This window comes from Hyperolius riggenbachi, chromosome 6 (assembly GCF_040937935.1).
Source record: "Hyperolius riggenbachi isolate aHypRig1 chromosome 6, aHypRig1.pri, whole genome shotgun sequence".
Lineage (NCBI taxonomy): Eukaryota > Metazoa > Chordata > Amphibia > Anura > Hyperoliidae > Hyperolius > Hyperolius riggenbachi.
The window spans coordinates 352,888,773-352,911,765 of NC_090651.1; the positions used below are offsets into that span (position 1 = coordinate 352,888,773).

General features: G+C 45.6%; 1 protein-coding gene across 12 annotated transcripts in view; it reads left to right on the top strand.

Annotated features, from left to right (window-relative positions):
- RAP1GAP (RAP1 GTPase activating protein) overlaps positions 1-22,993 on the top strand; it is a 339,663-nt gene that overhangs the window by 247,975 nt on the left and 68,695 nt on the right. Inside the window, exon 1 of one of the 12 annotated variants that reach the window (XM_068241702.1) lies at positions 12,065-12,291. The exons of the other annotated variants lie outside the window; for them this stretch is intronic. The gene's annotated coding sequence lies outside the window, so the exon portion shown is untranslated. Of the gene's footprint in view, positions 1-12,064; positions 12,292-22,993 lie in introns of those variants that run through there. 12 annotated transcript variants of the gene reach the window in all.

The window sequence follows — 22,993 nt, forward strand, 5'->3', positions numbered from 1 at the left end:
CTCCTTGGAGAGATAAGATAACTCTCTCACTGCGTGGTGGCAAGTTTTCTCTTGCCTTATTATCTCCAGCATGACCTTAGTGAATTGAGGCAATTGGCCTCAATTCTGGTAGCTATAAGTCAAGTAAATATTTTTTGTAGGTAAAGTACCTCATGCTTTTTTTTTTTTTTGCAATTCTGGTAGATTTTTCTCCATTTCCAAACATGAGGTAACACATGAGGTAAATGCATAAAGTGAGGTAAAACATGAGGTATTTCAGTGGTAAGCATGCAGTAAATAAATAATAGTAGTCGTTAATTGTCTTCCATAAGTTAGGATAGTCTTTGGAAGATGTGGGGGGTTTTTAGGGCGAAAGGTGTATTTGATTATGTAGCAACCTATGAAAAGTATATTTATAGGCATCCCTTATTAAAAAAATCCAGTAAATATTTGGAGTTTTATTGCTACTATTCTTTTCTATCACACAGCCTGAATAGGAACGACACTAAGGCCCAGTGCACACCAAAACCGCTAGCAGATCCGCAAAACGCTAGCGGTTTTGGGAGCTGATTTCAGAGCGATTCTAGGTATGTTTAGAGAGGTTTTCTAAACATACCTAGCGGTTTTGGGTGCGTTTTTGTGTAGCAGATTACACATATTGTTACAGTAAAAGCTGTTACTGAACAGCTTCTGTAACAAAAATGCCTGGCAAACCGCTCTGAAGTAGCGTTTTTCAGAGCGGTTTGCGTTTTTCCTATACTTTACATTGAGGACGAAACGCTTCCGAAAACCGCAAACGCGCAGCAGGAGGCGCGTTTGCGGCTTGGCAAAAACCACAAACCGCCGGTGTGCACCATCCCATTGCAATACATTAGACAAGCGTTTTTATAGGCGGATGCGGCCGGCGGATCGCTCCAAAAACCGCTCGGTGTGCACTGGGCCTAAAACAGCAATAGGAACTCCACTAAAAACTGCAAAATGCACACAAATTGAAGTTACCTCCAGGTACAGGCAGGTCTTAAGCTACGTACACACATGCGACAACGATCGTTCGTTGTGACCGACGAACGATCTTTTAATTGACGAAAGAACGACCTAAGTAAAATTCGTTTTAAAAAGTGTGTAACGATCAGATCGTTAGAACGAACGTTACATCATGTAAAGCAACTATTGCGCATGCGCATAAAAATGAAAAGTTCCATGGAGAAATAATGTAATGCGTATGTCAAGCCTAGTACGAACGACCATTTCCAACGATGTACTACTTTTGCAAACGATCGTCGTTGGAAAAAATCCGCCAAGCTAGATCGTTCATTTTTAACGATCTAGCTCGTCCGTCGTTAGACTTAATGGTCGTTGGCTGCTTTTTTTTAAACGATCGTCGTTTGAAACGATCGGGGAACGATCGTTTCAAACGTCTATAGTCGCATGTGTGTACGCACCTTTAAACTGATCAGTAAATGATGTGCTAACATTCCCCCTAATTTCCATGAGAATAGCTATTTTCAGCAGTATTAATGCATATTACCTCATGAATTACCTCAAAATTTACCTCATGAAGTAAAACATGACTAAAATCTACCAGCATTGCTAAATGTCATTACCTCATGAGGTAAATTACCTCATGTGAGGTAATTTGTTTGATAACCCCACCAGAATTGAAGCCATTGCGACCCGAAACTAGTACAGTGGCCAGGCTGCCCATAGAAGTTTGCTGGTGAGTTGTTCGCCACAATCTCTACTGTGCACCCCCCCCCCCCCCCCCCCGTCCCTCTAACTGGCAGATACCTCCGGGCTGGCTCAGCACACAGATACAGCGCTGCATTCACTAATGAATATGTATTATGTGTAATAAACGTGTTCAGCACTCAGTAATTATTTCCTGTCTGAGCCCCGGCACATTGCCCTTTATTCTATACAGCCGCACACGCATTCATCTCCACGTGTCCGAGTCGCACTAATAGCTGACCTGTCGCTGACCGGCGTAACAAAGCATTTTATATACTCATTAATGCGTGACGACGTCCGCTTTGTGCTGTAAATACTGGTTATGCCACTGAAATTTATTGCCAGGAAAATGTAAGTCGTCTCCCCATTTCGGAAAGCCTTAATAATATCCCGTGTATTTCGCCGCGCTTAACGCATTGCTGTAATGTCCAGGGGCGTGTGCTTGGACACGCTAAGGTCTGACGGTCACACTGGGATTGAGTGGAGGATGCCATGGATGCTTCAGTGATGATGTCACTGCGGGAACGGGAGCGTTAGATGACGCCCTGAAGTGGGCTTGTTTGTGTTTTATGAAATTAGACACCCATCCGGGGGCCTAACAACAGCCCATGAGGCCTCTCTGCAAAATTGTCAGGGAGGGGGGCCCTAGAATCCAAACTTCTCCCCGCCGTACCTGATCCCCCCTCTATGGGGCCCCCGAGAATCTGAACTTCTCCCCGCCGTACCTGATCCCCCCTCTATGCCATAGCTCCAAACTGTCCCTCTTTTGGAGGGACAGTTCCTCTTTGGGAGCCCTGTCCCTCTGTCCCTCTCTCTTCCTCATTTGTCCCTCTTTCAGGACTTTGTCCCTCTTTCTATGTAAATATATATATTTCTACTAAAAGATGTGTTTGATTGACTCTAAACTTTATTCCCATCCTTTTAACTGATATATTACTAATTTTAAAATGTTAATATGAAGGAAAATGAACCAGGATAGAAAGGACCAGTTTGGTTTGAATTATAAAACAACATATTTTCCTTATGACATCTTTGTGGTATGCGTGACTGGGGGTGTGCTCAGGGGTGTGGCAGGGGGCATGGCTTAAGTGTCCCTTTTTCTCATCTCACAAAGTTCTAAGGTATATGCATCACAGCCCCATTTGCTGCTCCTGATCACGTGACTCGCATCGGTCATGTGATCGGGAGTCAGCGAATAGCAGCAGAAGGTGTGTGGCTGTGATGCATGGAGGAGACCCACAATGCTGGAGAAAGTAAACATGACTCCACTACTGCTGTGCTACTCTCCATGTGGCTAAGGAGAGGGAGGAGGAGTGGGCCATCACAGACCCCGGGCCCCCCAGCGGCTGCAGGGATCGCAGGGACTATTGTTACTTCCCTGCACCCATCCTATCGAATGCAGGCTGAGTCACCAAAGTTTTCGGCAATCCGCAGAAATTCACCCTAAATTCTAATTTATTTATTTTTTTTGAAGAAGTTCCCGCGGTCTTCGTCCGATGCATGGTGAGATTTTTCTGTACGTACCAATAAAGTGAATTTACATGAAGAAATATCTAATTAAAGTGTACCAGAGCTGAAAACAATAAAAAGTATTATACATACCTGGGGCTTTCTCCAGCCCCATCTGCTTGGATCGCTCCCACATCGCCACTCTCTGCTGCCCGCAGCTTCCGGAACTGGGTCCCGTCACTTCCGTGAGTCGGGGCCAGTCTAAGCCAGAAAAGTGCACCTTCTATGTATCTCTCCAGCGGCTACTGGAAACAGTGCACTTCTCTTACGTCAGACTGGCTCCGACTGACAGAAGTGACGGGCTGGAGGAAGCCCCAGGTACAGTATGTATAAAACTTTATTGTTTTCAGCTCTGAGTCCCTTTAAAGAGACACTTAAGCCAGAAAAAAATGAGTTTTACTCACCTGGGGCTTCTACCAGCCCCCTGCAGCAGTCCTGTGCCCTCGCAGCCACTCACTAATCCTCTGGTCCCTCGCTGCAAGCTAGTTTCATTTTTGCCAACAGGCCCGTCAGGACCGGCCACGTGTAGCTTTTTCCGCATTCCCGACTGCGGCCGCAACGCGTACAAAAATACACGTTGCTGCATTACGAACGCATAGATATGTGGCAACGCGTATTTTTGTACGCGTTGCGGCCCGCAATAGCGCTAGTTGCAGTCGGGAATGCGGAAAAAGCTACGCATGGCCAGTCCTGACGGGCCTGTCGGCAAAAACGAAACTAGCTGGCAGCGGGGGACCAGAGGATTAGTGAGTGACTGCGAGGGCATAGGACTGCTGCAGGGGGCTGGTAGAAGCCCCAGGTGAGTAAAACTCATTCTTTTTCACTTTAAGTTCAAAATCAAATGTGATTTTTCAGACTTGCCATTGATGTGCATTAAACGCGAAACGCACATCACACATGCAAAAAAAAACAGATCTGTAGGCCGAATTTTCTTTTCTACATATTATCTTTTTATGAAAGTTTTCCAGTACAATAACTTGGCAGAACAATCAAAGTACAGAACGTAGGCCGAATTTTCCACGCAGAAAATCCAGAATCGAAAAATCGTCTGGAAACTCAATGCCAAAGCAACGCCATTGAAAACCATTACAGCTGCAGCAAATGTGAATTTGCAGTTCCAAATAGCACACAAATCAGTGTGAATGAGGCCTAACCTTTTAACAATCTGAACCCTAAAACTGTGACCCTTGCCCTTACGCTATACCTCTAATTGCTAACCCATAACATGGATTCTCACAGTTCCTATAACTTACAGCGCTGCAGCATCAATTCTTTCCTGGATCTTTTATGCAGTGCGGCGTGTCCGGTGTTCCCCTGTAAATGTCCCAACATTATGACCTCTCTGGGTGACCCCTTCCTCTGAATAATGTATAATCTGCAGGGCTGATTGTGTCACGGCGTGTATTACATAAGGTGGTGGCCGTGTCACCGATTGTCACCGCTGGCAGAACTGGTGACACTGGTTTGCTAATGGTTTGCTAATATCAGGAGAATGTTCCGGGCATTAACACAATCCTCTACTTAATGCATACCTTAAATAAGTATGACATTATCTTCATCTTGCAATAATATACAGGTTACCGCAGTATGTTTCCACTGTCACTTCTTCCCCATCGCTGCTTTCTGCTGTCTAATGTAGTATTTACCTACATGGGAGCTGCCATTATGGTGGTGACATTAGCGTCACGCTGTGCGCACTGCTTTCTTCATTGTTGGAACCACGCACATTTATCGCCGTGGCGCACTTTGCGCACGGGGGATGGGGTGGCTAGTGGGCGGACAATGTTTTGGTGGTGCGGTGCGGCCAAGCAGGAAGTAACGCTCACTTCCTGTTGGCGAATTGATGACATGCGCAAAAGTGTATTGCTAAAATATGCATAGCGCATGAGTGAAGCAGAAAACTGCGGCGGTCCATTTAAAAACATGCGCGTCACCAGATATTTACATGACTTCCGTCCGCCGCAAGAGCTGCAGGGTAAGGTAGGTATGCGCTCGCTTTAACTTGGATACTTCCAACGCTCCGCAGACAATGTAAAAGGGCCCTCTGTATAGGTGACGCAAGGAGTTAATTAGTTAGGTAGGGTTAAGGCCTCTTGCACACTGCAAGCGATTCCGATTCAGATTCCGCTTTTTAATCAGTTTTTACATCCGATTCAGATTCAGATTTGCAGTGTGCAGGGAGCACACTGCAAATCTGAATCGGATTCGGAAGTAAAAACAGATTAAAAAGCGGAATCTGAATCTGAATCGCTTGCAGTGTGCAAGAGGCCTAACAATTCACTTATTTTTTTTTAGTGTGAAACTTTTTAGACTGTTAAACTTATTTTTTAAGCAGGACATCCTGGAATTCATGAGAGGACCAATTAGGACTAAACTCTAAACAGGTTACATAGCCGGGACGGGCTTGCAAAAATCCTGATCAGCTATTCACTTTTGCACGGGATCATGACTTAAAGGGATACTGTAGGGGGGTCAGGGGAAAATGAGCTGAACTTACCCAGGGCTTCTAATGGTCCCCCGCAGACATCCTGTGTTGGCGCAGCCACTCCCCGATGCTCCGGCCCCGCCTCTAGTTCACTTCTGGAATCTCTGACTTTAAAGTCAGAAAACCACTGCGCCTGCACGCCCGTGTCCTCGCTCCCACTGATGTCACCAGGAGTGTACTGCGCAGACACAGACCATACTGGGCCTGCGCTGTGCGCTCTTGATGACATCAGCGGGATCGAGGACACGGCAACGCAGGCACAGTGGTTTTCAGACTTTAAAGTCTGAAATTCCAGAAGTGAACTGGAGGCGGTGCCGGAGCATCGGTGAGTGGCTGCGCGGGCACAGGATGTCTGTGGGGACCATTAGAAGCCCCGGGTAAGTTCAGCTCATTTTCCCCTGACCCCCCTACAGTATCCCTTTAAAGGACCACTGTAGTGAGAGGTATAGGGAGGCTGCCATATTCCTTTCCTTTTAAACAATACCAGTTGCCTGGCAGCCCTGCTGATCTATTTGGCTGCAGCAGTGTCTGAATCACACCAGAAATGAGCATGCAGCTAATCTTGTCAGATCTGACAATAATGTCAGAGACACCTGATCTGCTGCATGCTTGTTCAGGGGCCAGGGGTAAAAATATTAGAGGCAGAGGATCAGTTGGACTGCCAGGCAACTGGTATTGCTTAACAGGAAATAAATATGGCAGCCTCCATAACCCTCTCATTTTAGGTGTCCTTTAACCTCTTGACGACCAGCTAACGCCGATTGGCGTAAACTGGTTGTCTGCGGGTTTCCATGGAAACGGAGGGTGTCTCCGTGAACTGCCTGCGAGCCTCCGATCGCGGCTCGCAGGCGAAATGTAAACACGCGGGGAAGAAATCCCCGGTGTTTACTCTGTACGGCGCTGCAGCTGCAGCAGCGCCGTAAAGGAGATCGGCGATCCCCGGCCTCTGATTGGCCGGGGATCGCCGCCGTCTGATAGGCTGAAGCCTATCAGAGCCCACCCAGCACAGATCAATGGGAAATCACTTGGTCGGCAAGTGGTTAAAGAGACACTGAAGCGAAAAAAAATGATGATATTATGATTTGTATGTGTAGTACAGCTAAGAAATAAAACATTAAGATCAGATACATCAGTCTAATTGTTTCCAGTACAGGAAGAGTTAAGAAACTCCAGTTGTTATCTCTATGCAAAAAAAGCCATTAAGCTGTACGACTTTCAAAGTCGTGGAGAGGGCTGTTATCTGACTTTTATTATCTCAACTGTTCCTGAACTATTTACTTTTTATCTGCCAGAGGAGAGGTCATCAGTTCACAGACTGCTCTGAAAGACTCATTTTGAATGCTGAGTGTTGTGTAATCTGCACATATTATAGAATGATGCAATGTTAAAAAAACACTATATACCTGAAAATAAAAATATGAGAATATTTTCTTTGCTGCTAATCTTCTAGTAATTATTCATAGTACACAACCAATTCACTATATCATATTTTTTTTCGCTTCAGTGTCTCTTTAAAGAAGAACTGTCGCGAAAATCTTAAAATTTAAAACACATACAAATAAGTAGTACATTTCTCTCACAGTAAAATGAGCCATACATTACTTTTCTCCTATGTTGCTGTCACTTACAGAAAGTAGTAGAAATCTGACATTACCGACAAGTTTTGAGCAAGTCCATCTCTTCATGGGGGGATTCTCAGCATGGCTTTTATTCTTTATAAAGACATACCTTGAAAATGATTAATACAAATATGCTGGATAGCCACTGTGCTCGCTGCACACTATTTTGGCAACTGCCATTCACTAAATGCTTTTAAAAATAACGAAAACCTTGAGAACCCCCCTATGAGAAGATGGGCTAGTCCAAAATCTGTCGGTAATGTCAGACTTCTGCTACTTACTGTAAGTGACAGCAACATAGGAGATAAGTCATTTATGGCTCATATTACTCTGGAAGAAACTTCTTCTTTGTATGTGTTTTAAATTGTAAGATTTTCGCAACAGTTCCTGTTTAAGTTAGTCTGGCAATTTCAGTTAGTAACATCAGCACCTGTGTCATGTGACCAGATCAATAATAGACCACTATTAGTTATGGCGCTGCTTAATAAGGGGCCTGAGCCCACTGACGCACATGTATTCTCTTCTGTCCGCTTTTCAGCATCTCTAACATTGATGTGTAACTCAAAAGCGGATATAACTGCGTCAGTGGGCTCAGGCCCTTACAGCTGGAATTAAAGGACCACTATCATGAAAACTGTAAAATTTTAAATACACGTAAACACATACAAATAAGAAGTATGTTTCTTTCAGAGTAAAATGAGCCATAAACATACTTTCTCCTATGTTGCTGTCACTTACAGTAAGTAGTAGAAATCTGATAGAATCATCAGGTTTTGGGCTAGTCCATCTCTCTTTATGGGGGATTCTCTGCATGGCCTTTATTATTTCTAAAGAGACAATCCCTTAAAAGGATTTATATAAAAATGCAGACCGACCCCCTACCTGTTTGCACACTTTTTTGGCAGTTGGATGCAGCAACTGCAATTCACTTATGCTGGGTACACACAGTAAGATTTTCCGTGCGATTTTCCAACTTGATCGTTTTTTCTGCACGATTCTGCACTCGATTCTGCGCTCGATTGTCTAATCTTCATTCGTTTTTCTTATCTTTTTCCATTCACTGCTATGAGAAATCGAGCACAGAAACGATCGGGAGCAATATCGGACATGACGAATTTTATCAATCGGATGCATCTATCGCACGGAAAATCGTACCGTGCGTATTAGGCATAAATGCTTTTGAAAATAAAGAAAACCTTGAGAATCCCCCATAAGGAGATGGGTTAGTCCAAAACCTGTTGGTTCTGTCAGATTTCTATTATCTACTGTAAGTGACAGCAACATGGGAGAAAAGTCATTTCTGCTCATTTTAACCTGGAAGACAAGTACTTCTTATTTGCACGTGTTTACTTTATTTTAAATGTTTGCGATTTTCACGATAGCGGCCCTTTAAAGCATTGCAAAGGCAAACAACGTTTTTTTTTTTTAATTACCTGCACTTAAAGTTTTATCAGTGTATGTTAGAGTTTTATACTTCTGTTTTATGCCTTCGTTTTATGACATATATACAATGAAGCCATAATATTCTCAAATGACTTTGCTAGGAGGTGTTTTATAGCTGTGCCTATTACTGCCACAATTATCAAGCTTACTTCGCCTTTTATGTGATGTGCCTTCTTAAAACAGAAGGACATTTGCAAAAAATCAGCTATGAGGCCTTGTTCAGATTGCGTTCCGTTCGCGTGGCCGTTAGCGGTGGGCGGTTTTTAACGCTTTGTTTTTTTATTTATTCCCGGCGCTTGGGTGGGCGATTCATTTTTGTGCTAAGCGGTTTTCTAGGCGTTTTTCCCGAGCGGTTTTGTAATTCATTCCCTGACGCAAGTCAGGAAGTGAACTCTTTGACCAGGAAAATAATAAATACAATCTATTTATTCTTAAAAAGCGTGAACGCAATCGCTGCACAAAGCGATTTTGTGAGAGTTTTGCGTTTTCCTATACTTTCCATTGATGCGGAATCGCCTCAAAAATGTTACATACAGCGCTTCTCTGAGCGGATCGGAAACTAACAGCTCAGATGTGAACTCTCTCATAGAGAATCATGGCACAAGCGTTCTTGGGGCGATTTTGAAAATCGCCTGCGTTTGAAAAAAGAGCAAAAACACCCTCAGTGTGAACAAGCTCTAAGTGAACATTTGTGGTTACCCACAATGCACCTCTACTGAATATGCAAATGATCTCTTTTCAACCCCTGTAATCCAGGCAAGCATCCAGAACCGCCGGTGTAGAGCAAGCCTATAGCTTTAAATATTACACAGCCACATCAACCCCACATCGCCTTTTATCTCGCTCAGACGGTCTGAGATAGTAATCTCGTCCTTCTTGTAGATGCTGATAATGTGACATTCTAGGTGGCCATACAACAGGTGACTTGGCGGCCGATCGATTCGATTATTATATAGTGAAAATCAGTGCAGCCAAGAGCATGCCCGATTGACAATGCGACCACCAGGGGGATTCCCGAATGATTTCATGCTGAAATTGATCGTGAATCGGCCTGCGGTTTATAGCACCCAACAGATCTCTAGCCAATCAGATTAGATCAGAGAGAGATCTGTTTCTTTGTCGATCTGCCCATACATTGCTTCATGTATGAGCACCTTTATGATTTATACACACCGTGCAATTTTCCCATCAGATCGATTGATAATTTCCAGAATGTCCGATCTTCTTCCGATTAAGACAGGGATTGATGTTGAGATCAGTACTGCACAAAATCGATCCCTTTCTTGATGGAATTCAGATCGGACATGCTGAAAATTATCGATTGATCAGTCAATCTGATGGGAAAATTGCATGGTGTGTGTATAAGCCTAGATTTTGTACTGGACTGCACTATCACAAGCTGGTGAGGGTGGTGTAAAGGCCATACATTGTCAGAAAGCCATAGACCAGATAAACAACCAGATCTGATTTCTATTGATCGTTTACCTGGAAGGCCACTCGATACACCATCTGATCTGAGAAAACATCTGATGGAATATCGATCTAACTGCCGCCAAAACAAATTGCTCGATTAAAACTTAATTGCACGTTGTTCTTCCCCCGGTCCCCCCCCCCCCCCCCCCCAGCATTGTTCTCCCAATCAATCAGTTCATTTATACATCGTCAATCAAGAAGATCCTGTTATGTTTTGTTTTTTAATAGATTTTAGTTTATGTGTTTTAAACTTTTATTCCAGTAAATCTAATCTATTAAAAATGTCTAATAGTGTATGGATATACAGTACTGGAAGGAAAAAACAAAGGCAAACGGGAGCCCAAATGGTGCAGTATGTCACGAGTATTGAGTATTAAAAAATACTTCTATAGAAATGTACTCACAAAGGTGGGTTGCACCAGGGGGCAACCAACCACTTCAGGTGTTTTAAAACCTGACTCACTCAGGTTTCCTAGAAGTCCTGGACTCGGTCGCTCTCTTAGCAAAAAACTTGCACTCCTCGGTAGGTGCGCAAAGCCCCCCTCCAAGGAGGACGGGGGGAAATGAGGTACAGTAGGGGGTAAAGAGGCACCCAATGTATATAAAACACTTTAAAATCAATAAAATGAAAAGGATTGAGGTGGCTTACCTCATCGATGACAAGTCACTTTAGGTAAGGAAGTTTAATAGAATAATAAGCACAGGCAATGCGTTTCGTGGGACTATGCCCACTTCCTCAGGCCAAATAAAGTGCCTTAGCAGTCTATATACCCCAAGTGCATACAACAGGAAATGCCACACGTCTATAGCTGAACCGTGTGTGTACAGCGCTCATTCCTAAATGGCTGTCTAACAGTCTCTGAGACACCGTTTCGGCTCATAAGAGGAGTTTTATAACAAACGCTCCAAGTCCTTACATAGATAGACTGATTGTTGCTTGCAGCATTATGCATGTTACAGGGCTAGTGGCAGGTACACATATGGTTCTATATATTATACTATTAAGTATTTATATAGCACCAACATCTTCCGCAGTGTTGTACAGAGTCTTGTAACTGTCCCTCATGCTGGATACACACGATATGTTTTTCCGCTCGATAGATGGATCCGATAGATAATTCCCTACATGTCCGACATTCCTTCCGATCGATTCTGCGCTTGATTTCTCATAGAAGTGAATGGAAAAAGATAAGAAAAACGAGCGGAAGATAAGAGAATTGAGCGCAGAATCGAGCAGAAAAAACGATCCGGTGGAAAAACGTATCGTGTGTACCCAGCATCAGAGGAACTCAAAGTCTAATGTCTATGTATGTATCGTGTAGTGTATGCATCGCAGTCTAGGGCCAATTTAGGGGGAAGCCAATTAACTTATCTGTATGTTTTTGGGATGTTGGAGGAAACGGAAGTACCCAGAGGAAACCCACGCAGACACGGGGAGAACATACAAACTCCTTGCAGATAGTGCCCTGGCTGGGATTCAAACCAGAGATCCAGCGCTGCAATGTCGATGTGTCTACACAGAACGATGCATATTTTTGTAAACAGATACCTCTGACTATTAATGAGCTTCAGTCGGCATTTCCTGAACTGACTGCATTGATTTGAGCAGCTGGTGTGTGCTGGGGAGTTTGTAAAGGGTTAATCGCGTTATTTGGCCCGCTGTCGGGATGCTCTTCGTTCTCTGTCTTTGTGTGTTTAATGTGTTTGGCATAAACTGAAAGCTGGCAGGACTGATCATCAGGACAGTAAACACCCAGGAACGCTGGAGAGAGGTAACGAAGGCCCTTTTTTTCACCAGCAGCATTTTGCGATATGATTTCGATCGCTTAACGTGGATCACAAGACGCTTGGTACTTTCGGAACCGATGGACGCCGCACGGGGATGTTGCCATTATTGCGCTGCGTTGGCAATGTGATTTTTCCCTATCACAGTTGTCGGTCCTGCTGCATTTTTCTTGCCATTGGGAGATTGTGGGATGTGTCTCTCCTGTGTGAGTCAGTCTGCAGTGCACCATAATCTGAACTCAGAACCGTGTTGGAGAATCCAGTCTAAAGGTGGGTACACACGTCCAACTTTATGCCTGATTGTTGTTGGGTTTGGTAGTTCAAACGACTGTTATGGCAAACAACATGTCGTTCGCGTGTCACGTACACACGCGGCCGATGAACTAATTTACATGTCGTTTGACAGACTGGCACATGGCGTACGTCATCCGCTCTCTCTGTGCACATGAAACTATCAGTCGGTTGATCCGCGCTGCACCTCTTTACACGTGCCTCTTTTGGTTGGTCAAACGACCGCTGGTCGTTTGTACATGTGTACGGACCTGACAGTTGTTTGAACGATAGTTGGTCCTACTGATCCACTAAGCGAATTGTGCAAACCGGCTATTATCAATCGCTCGACTACGCGTACACACGTTCAAATGACAAGTTGGACGACAAGTTGTTCACAAAAGTTGGACATGTGTATACGCGCCTTAAGGATCTTGGTCGAACTTCCCGACCCTTTTATGTGAATTTTGGGTAAGACTATAGAAAAGAAAACGTAATCCCTGAGCGCCGCCACATCTCTGGCGGGCGACCTTCTCGTAACTCCGCCTCCTCGCAGTTTGGGGATTCGGAGAAGCCTGTCCCCAGGCTGAGTGGTAATTGCTGAGACAGTAGCTGTAATTATCCTAGATTAGATGTGTCCGGCTACTGAATCTGCATGATATGCTGATGACATCACACAGCGGTAACACGGCGTCCCCTGCGAACACCTGGCTGCGACGTTACCTGCAGGGTGACCTGGTTTTTCCTGCGATTTAAATATTATCCTAATTATAGACTACTAGACAGCAGCACCTCAATTATTCTTAAATCACTGGGTGGCCATTTACATGCTCATTGCAGATAGCGACACAGATATATATAGAGAGACAGAGATCTGCAATCTCAGAGCAGTTATTGCAAGCAGGGGACAATGAACAGGTCCCAGGACAACCGATCCAAGGCAACTGAATCTTACATAAGTAGGTCTCCCGAGAATCGATCCCAGGGGAATGGATCCACTGATAAAGGCTTGCAGGAAAACCGATCACAGAGGAGCGGATCCTGCGTGACTAGATCCCAAGAGATAAAACCCCAGAAGTCTGGAATCAGTGTGAGCAGATCCCCCGAGGACAGACTCAAACTGACAGATGCTACCGACAGCAGATCCCAGGAGAAAAGGGCACACATGATTGGATTGCACATGAGTAGATCTCTGGGGAACGGAATCCATGGGATTACATTTTTCGAACATGGATCTATAACAAAACATTCCCAGATCAACAAGTCTGGTTCCAACAGATCAAATGAAGGCAGATCCCAGGTAAACTGATCTCAGGGGAAGAGATCTAGTGAAGCGGGCAACTGAAATTGGATGTGTGTATGCACCTTATCGATTGATCAGCGATCGTTAAGGGTGATGTTAATTTGGAGTTTGGACCTGTCTTAAGGGCCGTCTTGCACGATCGACTGCACGCCGTTTACTGCCGGAATTCACTGAGGTGAATGGCGGCGTTCGTCTCAATGCATTTAGAGCGCAAGCAGCATGGCCGATCAGATTTTCCTGCGAAGTGTAGCTTCTAGCAATGGCTGTGCTGCGGTTCTGTACCCCCTTCTGGCTCAAAATATGACATGATGATGAGCTAATGGGAAACGGTGTCAAACGCTTTTCTGCTTTATTGCGTTTGACAACGGCGAATCGATCCTCCTGTAGCCGGCTATGTGAACTGGCTCTACAATGCCCATATACGCTACAATTAAAACATTAGATTTTCCCGCTTATTTGGCCAAAACAACCGAATACAGTGAAAATCAAAATCAAAAAGAATCTTTTTTTGATCGAGAAAAAACAAACAATTATTTATTTTTTTTCAATAAAATTTGATTGGACATGTTGGAAAAATCTGTGTGATTGTTTGTGAAATTGTACATGTATGGTAGGTTGTATAAAGGGGTCGATTTCAGCCATCGATCTATTGATCGGAAATCGATTCTATCAAATCTATTGATCGATTTGCGGCCGATTTCGATCAATTTGATTCTATCTGACAGGATGGAAAATCTAGGTTGATCGGCTGCTGGCAGTAGATCCATGTCCCATAGAGTTGTATTGGATCTAATGTTCCAATAATGCATTTAGATCGATTTCCTAGTGTGTGGCACACATCAGATAGATTCCGGTCAGATTCAACTTGACAGGCACCTGACAGAAATCTATCTGATGCTCACATCTGCTGCAAATCTAAAAGTGTATGGCCACCTTAAGAAAATACTATTAGATAAAAAAAACAACTTTTTCTTCACATTGGATTGTTTTTCTCGGATTTATGGAAAAATCGTAAGGTTGTGTATGGTACCTCAAAAAGAGTTTTTAAAAGCGATTCGACCAAATGGAATAATCTCTCAAATCTATCAAATTTTTCTGATTGAAAAAAAAAATGAAAAAATTGTACCGTGTATGTGCACTATAAGGGTGATAGCAATTTGGAGCTTGTACGCAGTTTTAGGACTCTTTACGCTGCAAATCGCAAAACGTGTGAGATTTTCCCTGGAGTCTAGGAACGCAAGGAGAAAACACAAAAAAAAATAGGCAGCATGCAGGTCTTTTGCAATCAGGCAAAACTGCATCACAATTGTCTCACACCAGTATAAAACGCTTCCTGTGATTTTCATTATTTTGATAATGTCCTTGTGTTTTGCGATTTACATGTATAGCTCCCAACTGTCCCTCTTTTGGAGGGACAGTCCCTCTTTTGAGCCCTGTCCCTCTTTCCCCCCTTATTTGTCCCTCTTTGAGAACTTTTCTATCTTTCTATGTAAATATATGTATTTCTCTACTGAAAAATGTGTTTAACCTCCCTGGTGGTAAGCCCGAGCTGAGCTCGGGCTATGCCGCGCAGGAGGAGATCTCAGCCCCTGGTGGGGCGATTTTCAACCTGTAAAGTGCTGTACGCGCAGCTAGCACTTTGCTAGCCGCGCGTACAGCTTGATCGCCGCCACTCTGCGGCGATCGCACGCAGCGGTGCAAGAGGGCCCCCCCCCCCCCCCCCCGCCAGAGCCCTACGCTGCCCGGACCAATGCTGCTATGCTGCTAAGGAGCCGCAATAGCAGCATAGGGGGCGATATACAGGCTGGGAACGCGAACAATCACTCGCGTTCCCATGCCTGTCGGCCGGTGACGGCGAAACCGGAAGTCGTCGCCGGCGGGTCCAAGAGGCATCGGAGCGGAGCTGCGAGGGCACTGATCGTCTGTAGGGGGCTGAGGGAAGCCCCAGGTGAGTTCATCTCATTTTTTTTTTATGGCTTTAGGTTCACTTTAAAGGTGCAACAGTGATCTGGAAGCTGAGAGTCTAAAAACAAGCGCTAATAGCTGGTCAAGATTGGATCAGCATTGGGAGCTGGTGAGCGTACACTCTGTCCATTTACCACTGAGGTGTGGCAATAAGGGGTTTTGATACACTGAGCACCGGTGGTGATTGTATGGGGAGTACAAACAGGATCACGCTATGTTATTACTGTTTCCCCGTCTCTGAGTGACATACAGGAGGAGTGGATATCGAAGCAGAGGAGCATTACGTTATATCATCACAAAACTTTGCTGCTGATCTGTCAATCAATCAGCCATTTCCGCTGGTAAGAGTATTCCGGCATTTTATGTATGTGGAAGAATTCAAGCAGATTTCTGGAGTCAAGTGGACTTTGTGAACTACTTTCATTGTGGAAATTGCAGGGAACACAAAGTTTGGCAAAATCTGGACATTTGATCTTTGATAGAAGCTGAACGTATGGATAGGTGCTGGATAGTATAAGGGGTGTGATTAACACTGTTATATTTGATGTTGAGCGCTGTGCCTCTGTACATAGTGTAGATTCCGAACATGACGAGTAGAATGTATTCTGTACAATATGGCCCCATTCACAACTAAAAAAAAGGCAAACACAAGCATTTTACATTTTTTGTGCGCTGGTTTTTTCCCCCTCCTGGTGCTCCACTGCGCCCTGCGTTTTTGTAATAAGCGCTTTTTCAGAGCGGTTTTGTTATTCAATCCCTGACGCAAGGCAGGAAGTGAGCTCTTTGACCCGGGAAAAGAATAAATACAATGCATTTTTTCTGAAAAACGCGAACTCAATCTCTGCACAAATCGATTTTGTGAGCGTTTTGCGGTAAACGCCCCTAATGTTAACGGGCCCTCTCTGTAGAAATTTGTTACATGTTGGGGGGAGGATGAGTGTTCCTCTCCCCCTCATGTCTCCTCTCCGCCCATTGCTGGCATAGCGCTCCCTGCGCCCGCCGCACTCTTTGCCCGCGTCCTCGGGAGGCAGCGCCGTGTGATATTGGCGTGACACACATTTGTTGTGACACGACTGGAGCGTTTGTGGGACTCGCGATGGCCGTAGGCGTCTCCTGGCATCTGAGCCGGCGCACGACTTGCTGTTGTGTCTGGAGTGTATCCGTGTCCTCTGCTCTCCGCTCAGATGTGACAAAACCGGCACAATCCGTTCCGTGTTGTCAATATAAGGCCCGGTTCACATTAGCGGTGGCCGTCCGGAATCGCCGTGCCGGAGCCGGACCGCTTGCAGAACGGACGGAACGGACGCACGGCAATAGCAATGAAAGCCTATGCGTCCGTTCACATGCGTCCGTTCTGCCGGACCGGAGCCGGACCGGATCCGGACCGGATCCGGACTCCGGCGTCCGTTCCAACATGCGCTATTTTTTGGTCCGGCTCCTCCGGCAGCCGTATCCGGGGCGGAGCCGGACTGCACCATCCGGCCAATGGAAACCAATGAGAACCGGAGAGCGCACAACACACTGGCTACAAAAACCGGACGTTCTACCCCACTTCCTATGCATTTTGGATGGGGACCACATGGGCCCAGCGTTCAAAGAGTGGGGCAGCAGCGATTTCATGCTGGAGCTCTAGGCAGCAACATGTCTGATTAGTCTGATAACGAGGAGGCGAACAACAGAGAATTCCCAGGTATACGAGTAAAAAATGACTGGATCCATGGTCCCAACTGCAGTCTCTGTATCCACGGATGGTCTCCACACGTCCACCTGTCTCCAACAATGACCCCAGACCCTTCTGCTGACCTCCCAGACCCCAGGTATTTACAAGATGTTATCTCCTTAAGAAACCGGATCCGGACCGCAACCGTGTTCACACCGCACGGAAACCGGATGCAAACGGACCGGATCCGGACCGGATCCGGATAGGAACCATACGGATCAGGTCCGGTCCGGATACGGTGCGGTCCGGACATCCGGTGCGGTTTTGACAAAACCGCAAGTGTGAACGGGGCCTTAAGCTGCCCAACCGTGGCAAACGCCGGTGATCTGCAGAGCCTAGCCAACTGATCAGTATCAGATCGAGCTCAACTTCACACGATTTAGTGATTGTAAAGGTAGCCATTACCGGTACAATCCCACTGGCGATTGATCATTTCCGATTGGAAATGATCGGTCATGCTAATTAGTGGCTGAATTCCCACTAATAGTTTTATCAGAGTAATGGAATCGATCCATTTTTCAGATCAATCCCATTGATCTGATGTGATTGGTTAGCAAGAATTCAGCAGCTAATGAGCACAACCAATCGTTTCTGATCGATTACCATACAAATGATTGATCGGCCCCTGGATTGTATCTTTAATGGCCACCTTAATATTTTGGAGTAATGTGAACCATTTTCCGGTTGGGCGGGGGAGGAGCAGGGGGTAGTCGATGGGCACGTGGTTTTGCATGGCATCGATTGCTAAAATGCATTGCGATGATTGGATTTGTACTGAAATTTTATGCAGACGATTGCGGGGTACGATGTGGTAGATCAGCCTTTCTCAACCTTTCTACCCTGGAGGAACCCTGCAAATAACTTTGGGATATCAGGGAACCCCTGCAAACAATTTTTTGGTCTCGAGGAACCCCTGCATTTATTTTGGAGGAGGCATGGTCTTTAAATTGGTTAGGCTGCTAATTTCACTACCTCCTATTACACTGCCACTCATTATACTGTCTCCTGACCCCCCAATTTAGTGCTTCTTGTTACAGTCCCCCCTATTATAGTGTGCTCTATTATACTTCCCCCACGATGGGGGAAAATGCCAGGGAACCCCTGCAGAGTCCTCAGGGAACCCTGGTTGAGAAAGCCTGTGGTAGATCAATCGTTTACTGTATCACATTGATATTGATACATGTATGGACAGCTTAGGCTTTTGTTCTGTATTTTATATTCAACATATACGGTGACGAAAATATATCCACCAAGTTATACCAGTATATCCATTATCAACAATAATTTTCAAATATCTATTTTCCCTTTGCTTATACTCTATGTTAAAACAACCTACCGTACATTGCTCCTGCACTGGCTCTGTACTGTGCCGGGAGCTTGTGGGTGGGCTTAAAGGACAACTGTAACGAGAGGTATATGGAGGCTGACATATTGATTTCCTTTTAAACAATACCAGTTGCCTGGCAGCTCTGCTGGTCTATTTGGCTGCAGTAGTGTCTGAATAATGCCAGGAACAAGCATGCAGCTAGTCTTGTCAGAGCTAACAATAATGTCAGAAACACCTGATCTGTTGCATGCTTATTCAGGGGCTATGACTAAAAGTAATAGAGGCAGAGGATCAGCAGGACAGCCAGGAACTGCTATTGTTTTCAAAGGAAATAAATATGGCAGATATCACACTTACTTCAGTTGTCCTTTAACAGTAATAAGAAATTTAGCTGTTACTCTGTGGCTTAGCTAGTTGCAATGTGTATGTACAGTATAAGCTGTTAGGCCTTGTTCACACTACATGCGCTGTTGTGCGCATTTCAGCAGTGCATATGGTATGCAGTCAGCAAGAACATCAGAAGTGCATAAAGAGCACGTCTGACGTTCAGACTATGCACACTGCGCAAAACTACGATGCACTATCGCACTGCTGCATGCATTCTTGGCAAAGCGCGCAATCGGGTGCGCTTGCGTTGCCTAATGTGAATGAGTCCTCACTCTGTGCCTGTACTGATAATAAATTAGATGCAGGTGTGCTGATCTCTGCTACCTCCAGTATGTACAGTATAAGCTGTCACTCTGTGCCTGTACTGATAGTAAATTATATGCAGGTGTGCTGATCTCTGCTACGTCCAGTATGTACAGTATAAGCTATTATTATGTGCCTGTACTGATAGTAAACTACCTGCAGCATTTGCTGATCTCTGCTATCTCCAGTATCTACATTATAAACTGTTACTCTGTGCCTGTACTGATAGTAAACTAGCTGCAGGGTGTGCTGATCTTTGCTGCCTCCACTATGTACAGTATAAACTGTTACTCTGTGCCTGTACTGATAGTAAACTCGTTGCAGGGTGTGCTGATCTTTGCTGCCTCCAGTGTGTACAGTATAGGCTGTTACTCTGTGCCTGTACTGATAGTAAACTAGCTGCAGTGTGTGCTGATCTCTGCTACCCCCTGTATGTACAGTATAAGATGTTACTCTATGCCTGTACTGATAGTAAAGTATCTGCAGTATGTGCTGATCTCAGCTACCACCAGTATGTGCAGTATAAGCTGTCACTCTGTGCCTGTACTGATAGTAAACTAGCTGTAGTGTATGCTGATATCTGCTACCCCCAGTATGTACAGTATAAGCTGTTACTCTGTACCTGTACTGATAGTGAACTAGCTGCAGTGTGTACTGATCTCTGCTGCTTCCAGAATGTACATTATAAGCTGTTACTCTGTGCCTGTAGTGATAATAAACTAGCTGCAGCGTGTGCTGATCTCTGCTGCCCATCTCCCTCTCTGCTGCCCATCTCCCTCTCTGCTCTGACCCTCACTACTAACTCCCCACAGCCCCATTCCCCTTCTAATGTACCCCCACCCATTCCTATGAACCAGAACATACAGAAGCTTGTCATTTGCACCCTTATTTATTGCTCAGCATTGTGTAATATACTCTGTGCTTTATAAATACGAGGTGATAACAGGTCAGGAAGGTATAATTAGATTGGCTGCGCACCTTGCAATCTGACTGTGCATTGTGTGATTGTGAGAGAGCCAACTATACATTCTGTTAGGTAAGCTTTATTGCAGCACACTGTGATCCTTATCTGATTATGTGTGATTAGATGAGGCAACACAGCACTTCTGTACAGGTGTCTCCCTGTGTCTGATGGTATAGTCCCCCCTCTCCTCCTTCCCCTGTTCCTCATGTCTAATGGTACATCCTTCCCTGAGGAGGTCTCCCTCTCAATTCGACCCCCCCTCCCCCCTCCCTGTGTCTAACGCATGAACATCAATGCCCTCTTGGTCACCCCTGAAACACGCCTGTCAGACCACGACCAAATACAAACGTACTTTACCTGAAATCTTCCGAAAAGTCAACCACACGGCAGTCGCACCAGACTGGTCTCTACAAGCTGTCAATGTCCTCCAAATGGCCCAAACACTCTGCCACCGAATACCCCAACAAGACCAACACAGCTAAATCTAAGTGCTGGCAAACTTTCATACCAGCCCATATGAACCAGACAGGGCCGGATTTACCATAAGGCACTGGAGGCACGTGCCTACAGGCACCTGATGATAGAAAGGCAGCTCGCTCCCTTCCTGAGCACCTCCCTCCTTCCCTCCCTATGCAGAGTCCTGATGAGAGTGTAGATGAGAGGTTACTGACCCAGGTCTCAACATTCCACTGACCAGATCTTCCTTCAGTGAGGGGCACCTCTAGCTACCTAAGGGCTGGTTCAGACGGACGTTTGGAGGCGTTGCGTTTGCTGGCGTCGCGTTCAGCAGCGTTCGCGTGCGTTTGGATGCGGTCGCGTTTTTTCTTCCCCTAGGGGGACATTAGCCGTCGCGGTTAACCTCCCCTGGAAGCTACATGTAGCTTCCAGGGGCTCCTTGAACGCCAGAGAAAATCGGGACCCAAACGCCGCGTTTGTGTAAACGCGCTTGAAAGCTTGGTACAAACGCTCCCATTCACTTGAATGGGAGCGTTTAACACCAAGCCCTGAACGCTGGCTGTAAACGCTCTGCAAACGTCCGTCTGAACCAGCCCTAATACTGAGGTTCCTCTAGCTACCTAATACTGAGGCTCCTCTAGCTACCTAATACTTGGGGCCACCTCTAGCTACCTAATACTGAGGCTCCTCTAGCTACCTAATACTTGGGGCTACCTCTAGCTACCTAATACTGAGGCTCCTCTAGCTACCTAATACTTGGGGCTACCTCTAGCTACCTAATACTGAGGCTCCTCTAGCTACCTAATACTGAGGCTCCTCTAGCTACCTAATACTGAGGCACCTCTAGCTACCTAATACTTGGGGCCACCTCTAGCTACCTAATACTTGGGGCTACCTCTAGCTACCTAATACTGAGGCTCCTCTAGCTACCTAATACTGAGGCACCTCTAGCTACCTAATACTGAGGCTCCTCTAGCTACCTAATACTGAGGCTCCTCTAGCTACCTAATACTGAGGCACCTCTAGCTACCTAATACTTGGGGCCACCTCTAGCTACCTAATACTGAGGCTCCTCTAGCTACCTAATACTTGGGGCTACCTCTAGCTACCTAATACTGAGGCTCCTCTAGCTACCTAATACTGAGGCTCCTCTAGCTACCTAATACTGAGGCACCTCTAGCTACCTAATACTTGGGGCTACCTCTAGCTACCTAATACTTGGGGCCACCTCTAGCTACCTAATACTGAGGCTCCTCTAGCTACCTAATACTGAGGCTCCTCTAGCTACCTAATACTGAGGCTCCTCTAGCTACCTAATACTGAGGTTCCTCTAGCTACCTAATACTGAGGCTCCTCTAGCTACCTAATACTGAGGTTCCTCTAGCTACCTAATACTTGGGGCCACCTCTAGCTACCTAATACTGAGGCTCCTCTGGCTACCTAATACTTGGGGCTACCTCTAGCTACCTAATACTGAGGCTCCTCTAGCTACCTAATACTTGGGGCCACCTCTAGCTACCTAATACTGAGGCTCCTCTAGCTACCTAATACTGAGGCTCCTCTAGCTACCTAATACTGAGGCACCTCTAGCTACCTAATACTTGGGGCCACCTCTAGCTACCTAATACTGAGGCTCCTCTAGCTACCTAATACTTGGGGGCAGCTCTAGCTATTTGATACTGAGGGTACCTCTGGCTACCTAATACTAACGGGCTCCTGTAGCTACCTATGGCAGGCAGGGTAAGTAAGGGAGGAGTGACAGCTGGGACAGCCAGCACACTTGTGGTTTGGTTTGGTGGAGGTTTGTAGGTCCATTGGGGGTGAAGTCTAGATGGCCTCAAGCAGACCAACTTCAAGAGACCCACCAATAAGCAGTCCCAGCAATGGTTTGTCAGTGAATGCAGGACTCTATGCAGGGTCGGTTCTAGGCTATTTGTTTTCTGAGGCAAACCTGTGAGGATGCGACCTTCTCCCCCCCCCCCATCCGATTTGGAATGATTGCCCAGCACCCAACAATTTGCACCGCATGTTATAGCTGCGGTGAAACAAAACAAAAACACCCTCAGTATTGGTAGGTAGGTAGCTAGGAATGGGTGCCCCCTGCATGGGAAGCCTGGTATAGATGCCTCCAATATCGGTTAGCCAGGTTGGTTCCCCCAGTGTAGGTCAGCCAAGTAGGTGCCCCCAGTAACTAAAAGCACAGAGACCCCAATAACCAGGACCTAAGGGAAGCCCATGACCACCTACAGAAACAATACTGAAAAAACAGAGCCACAT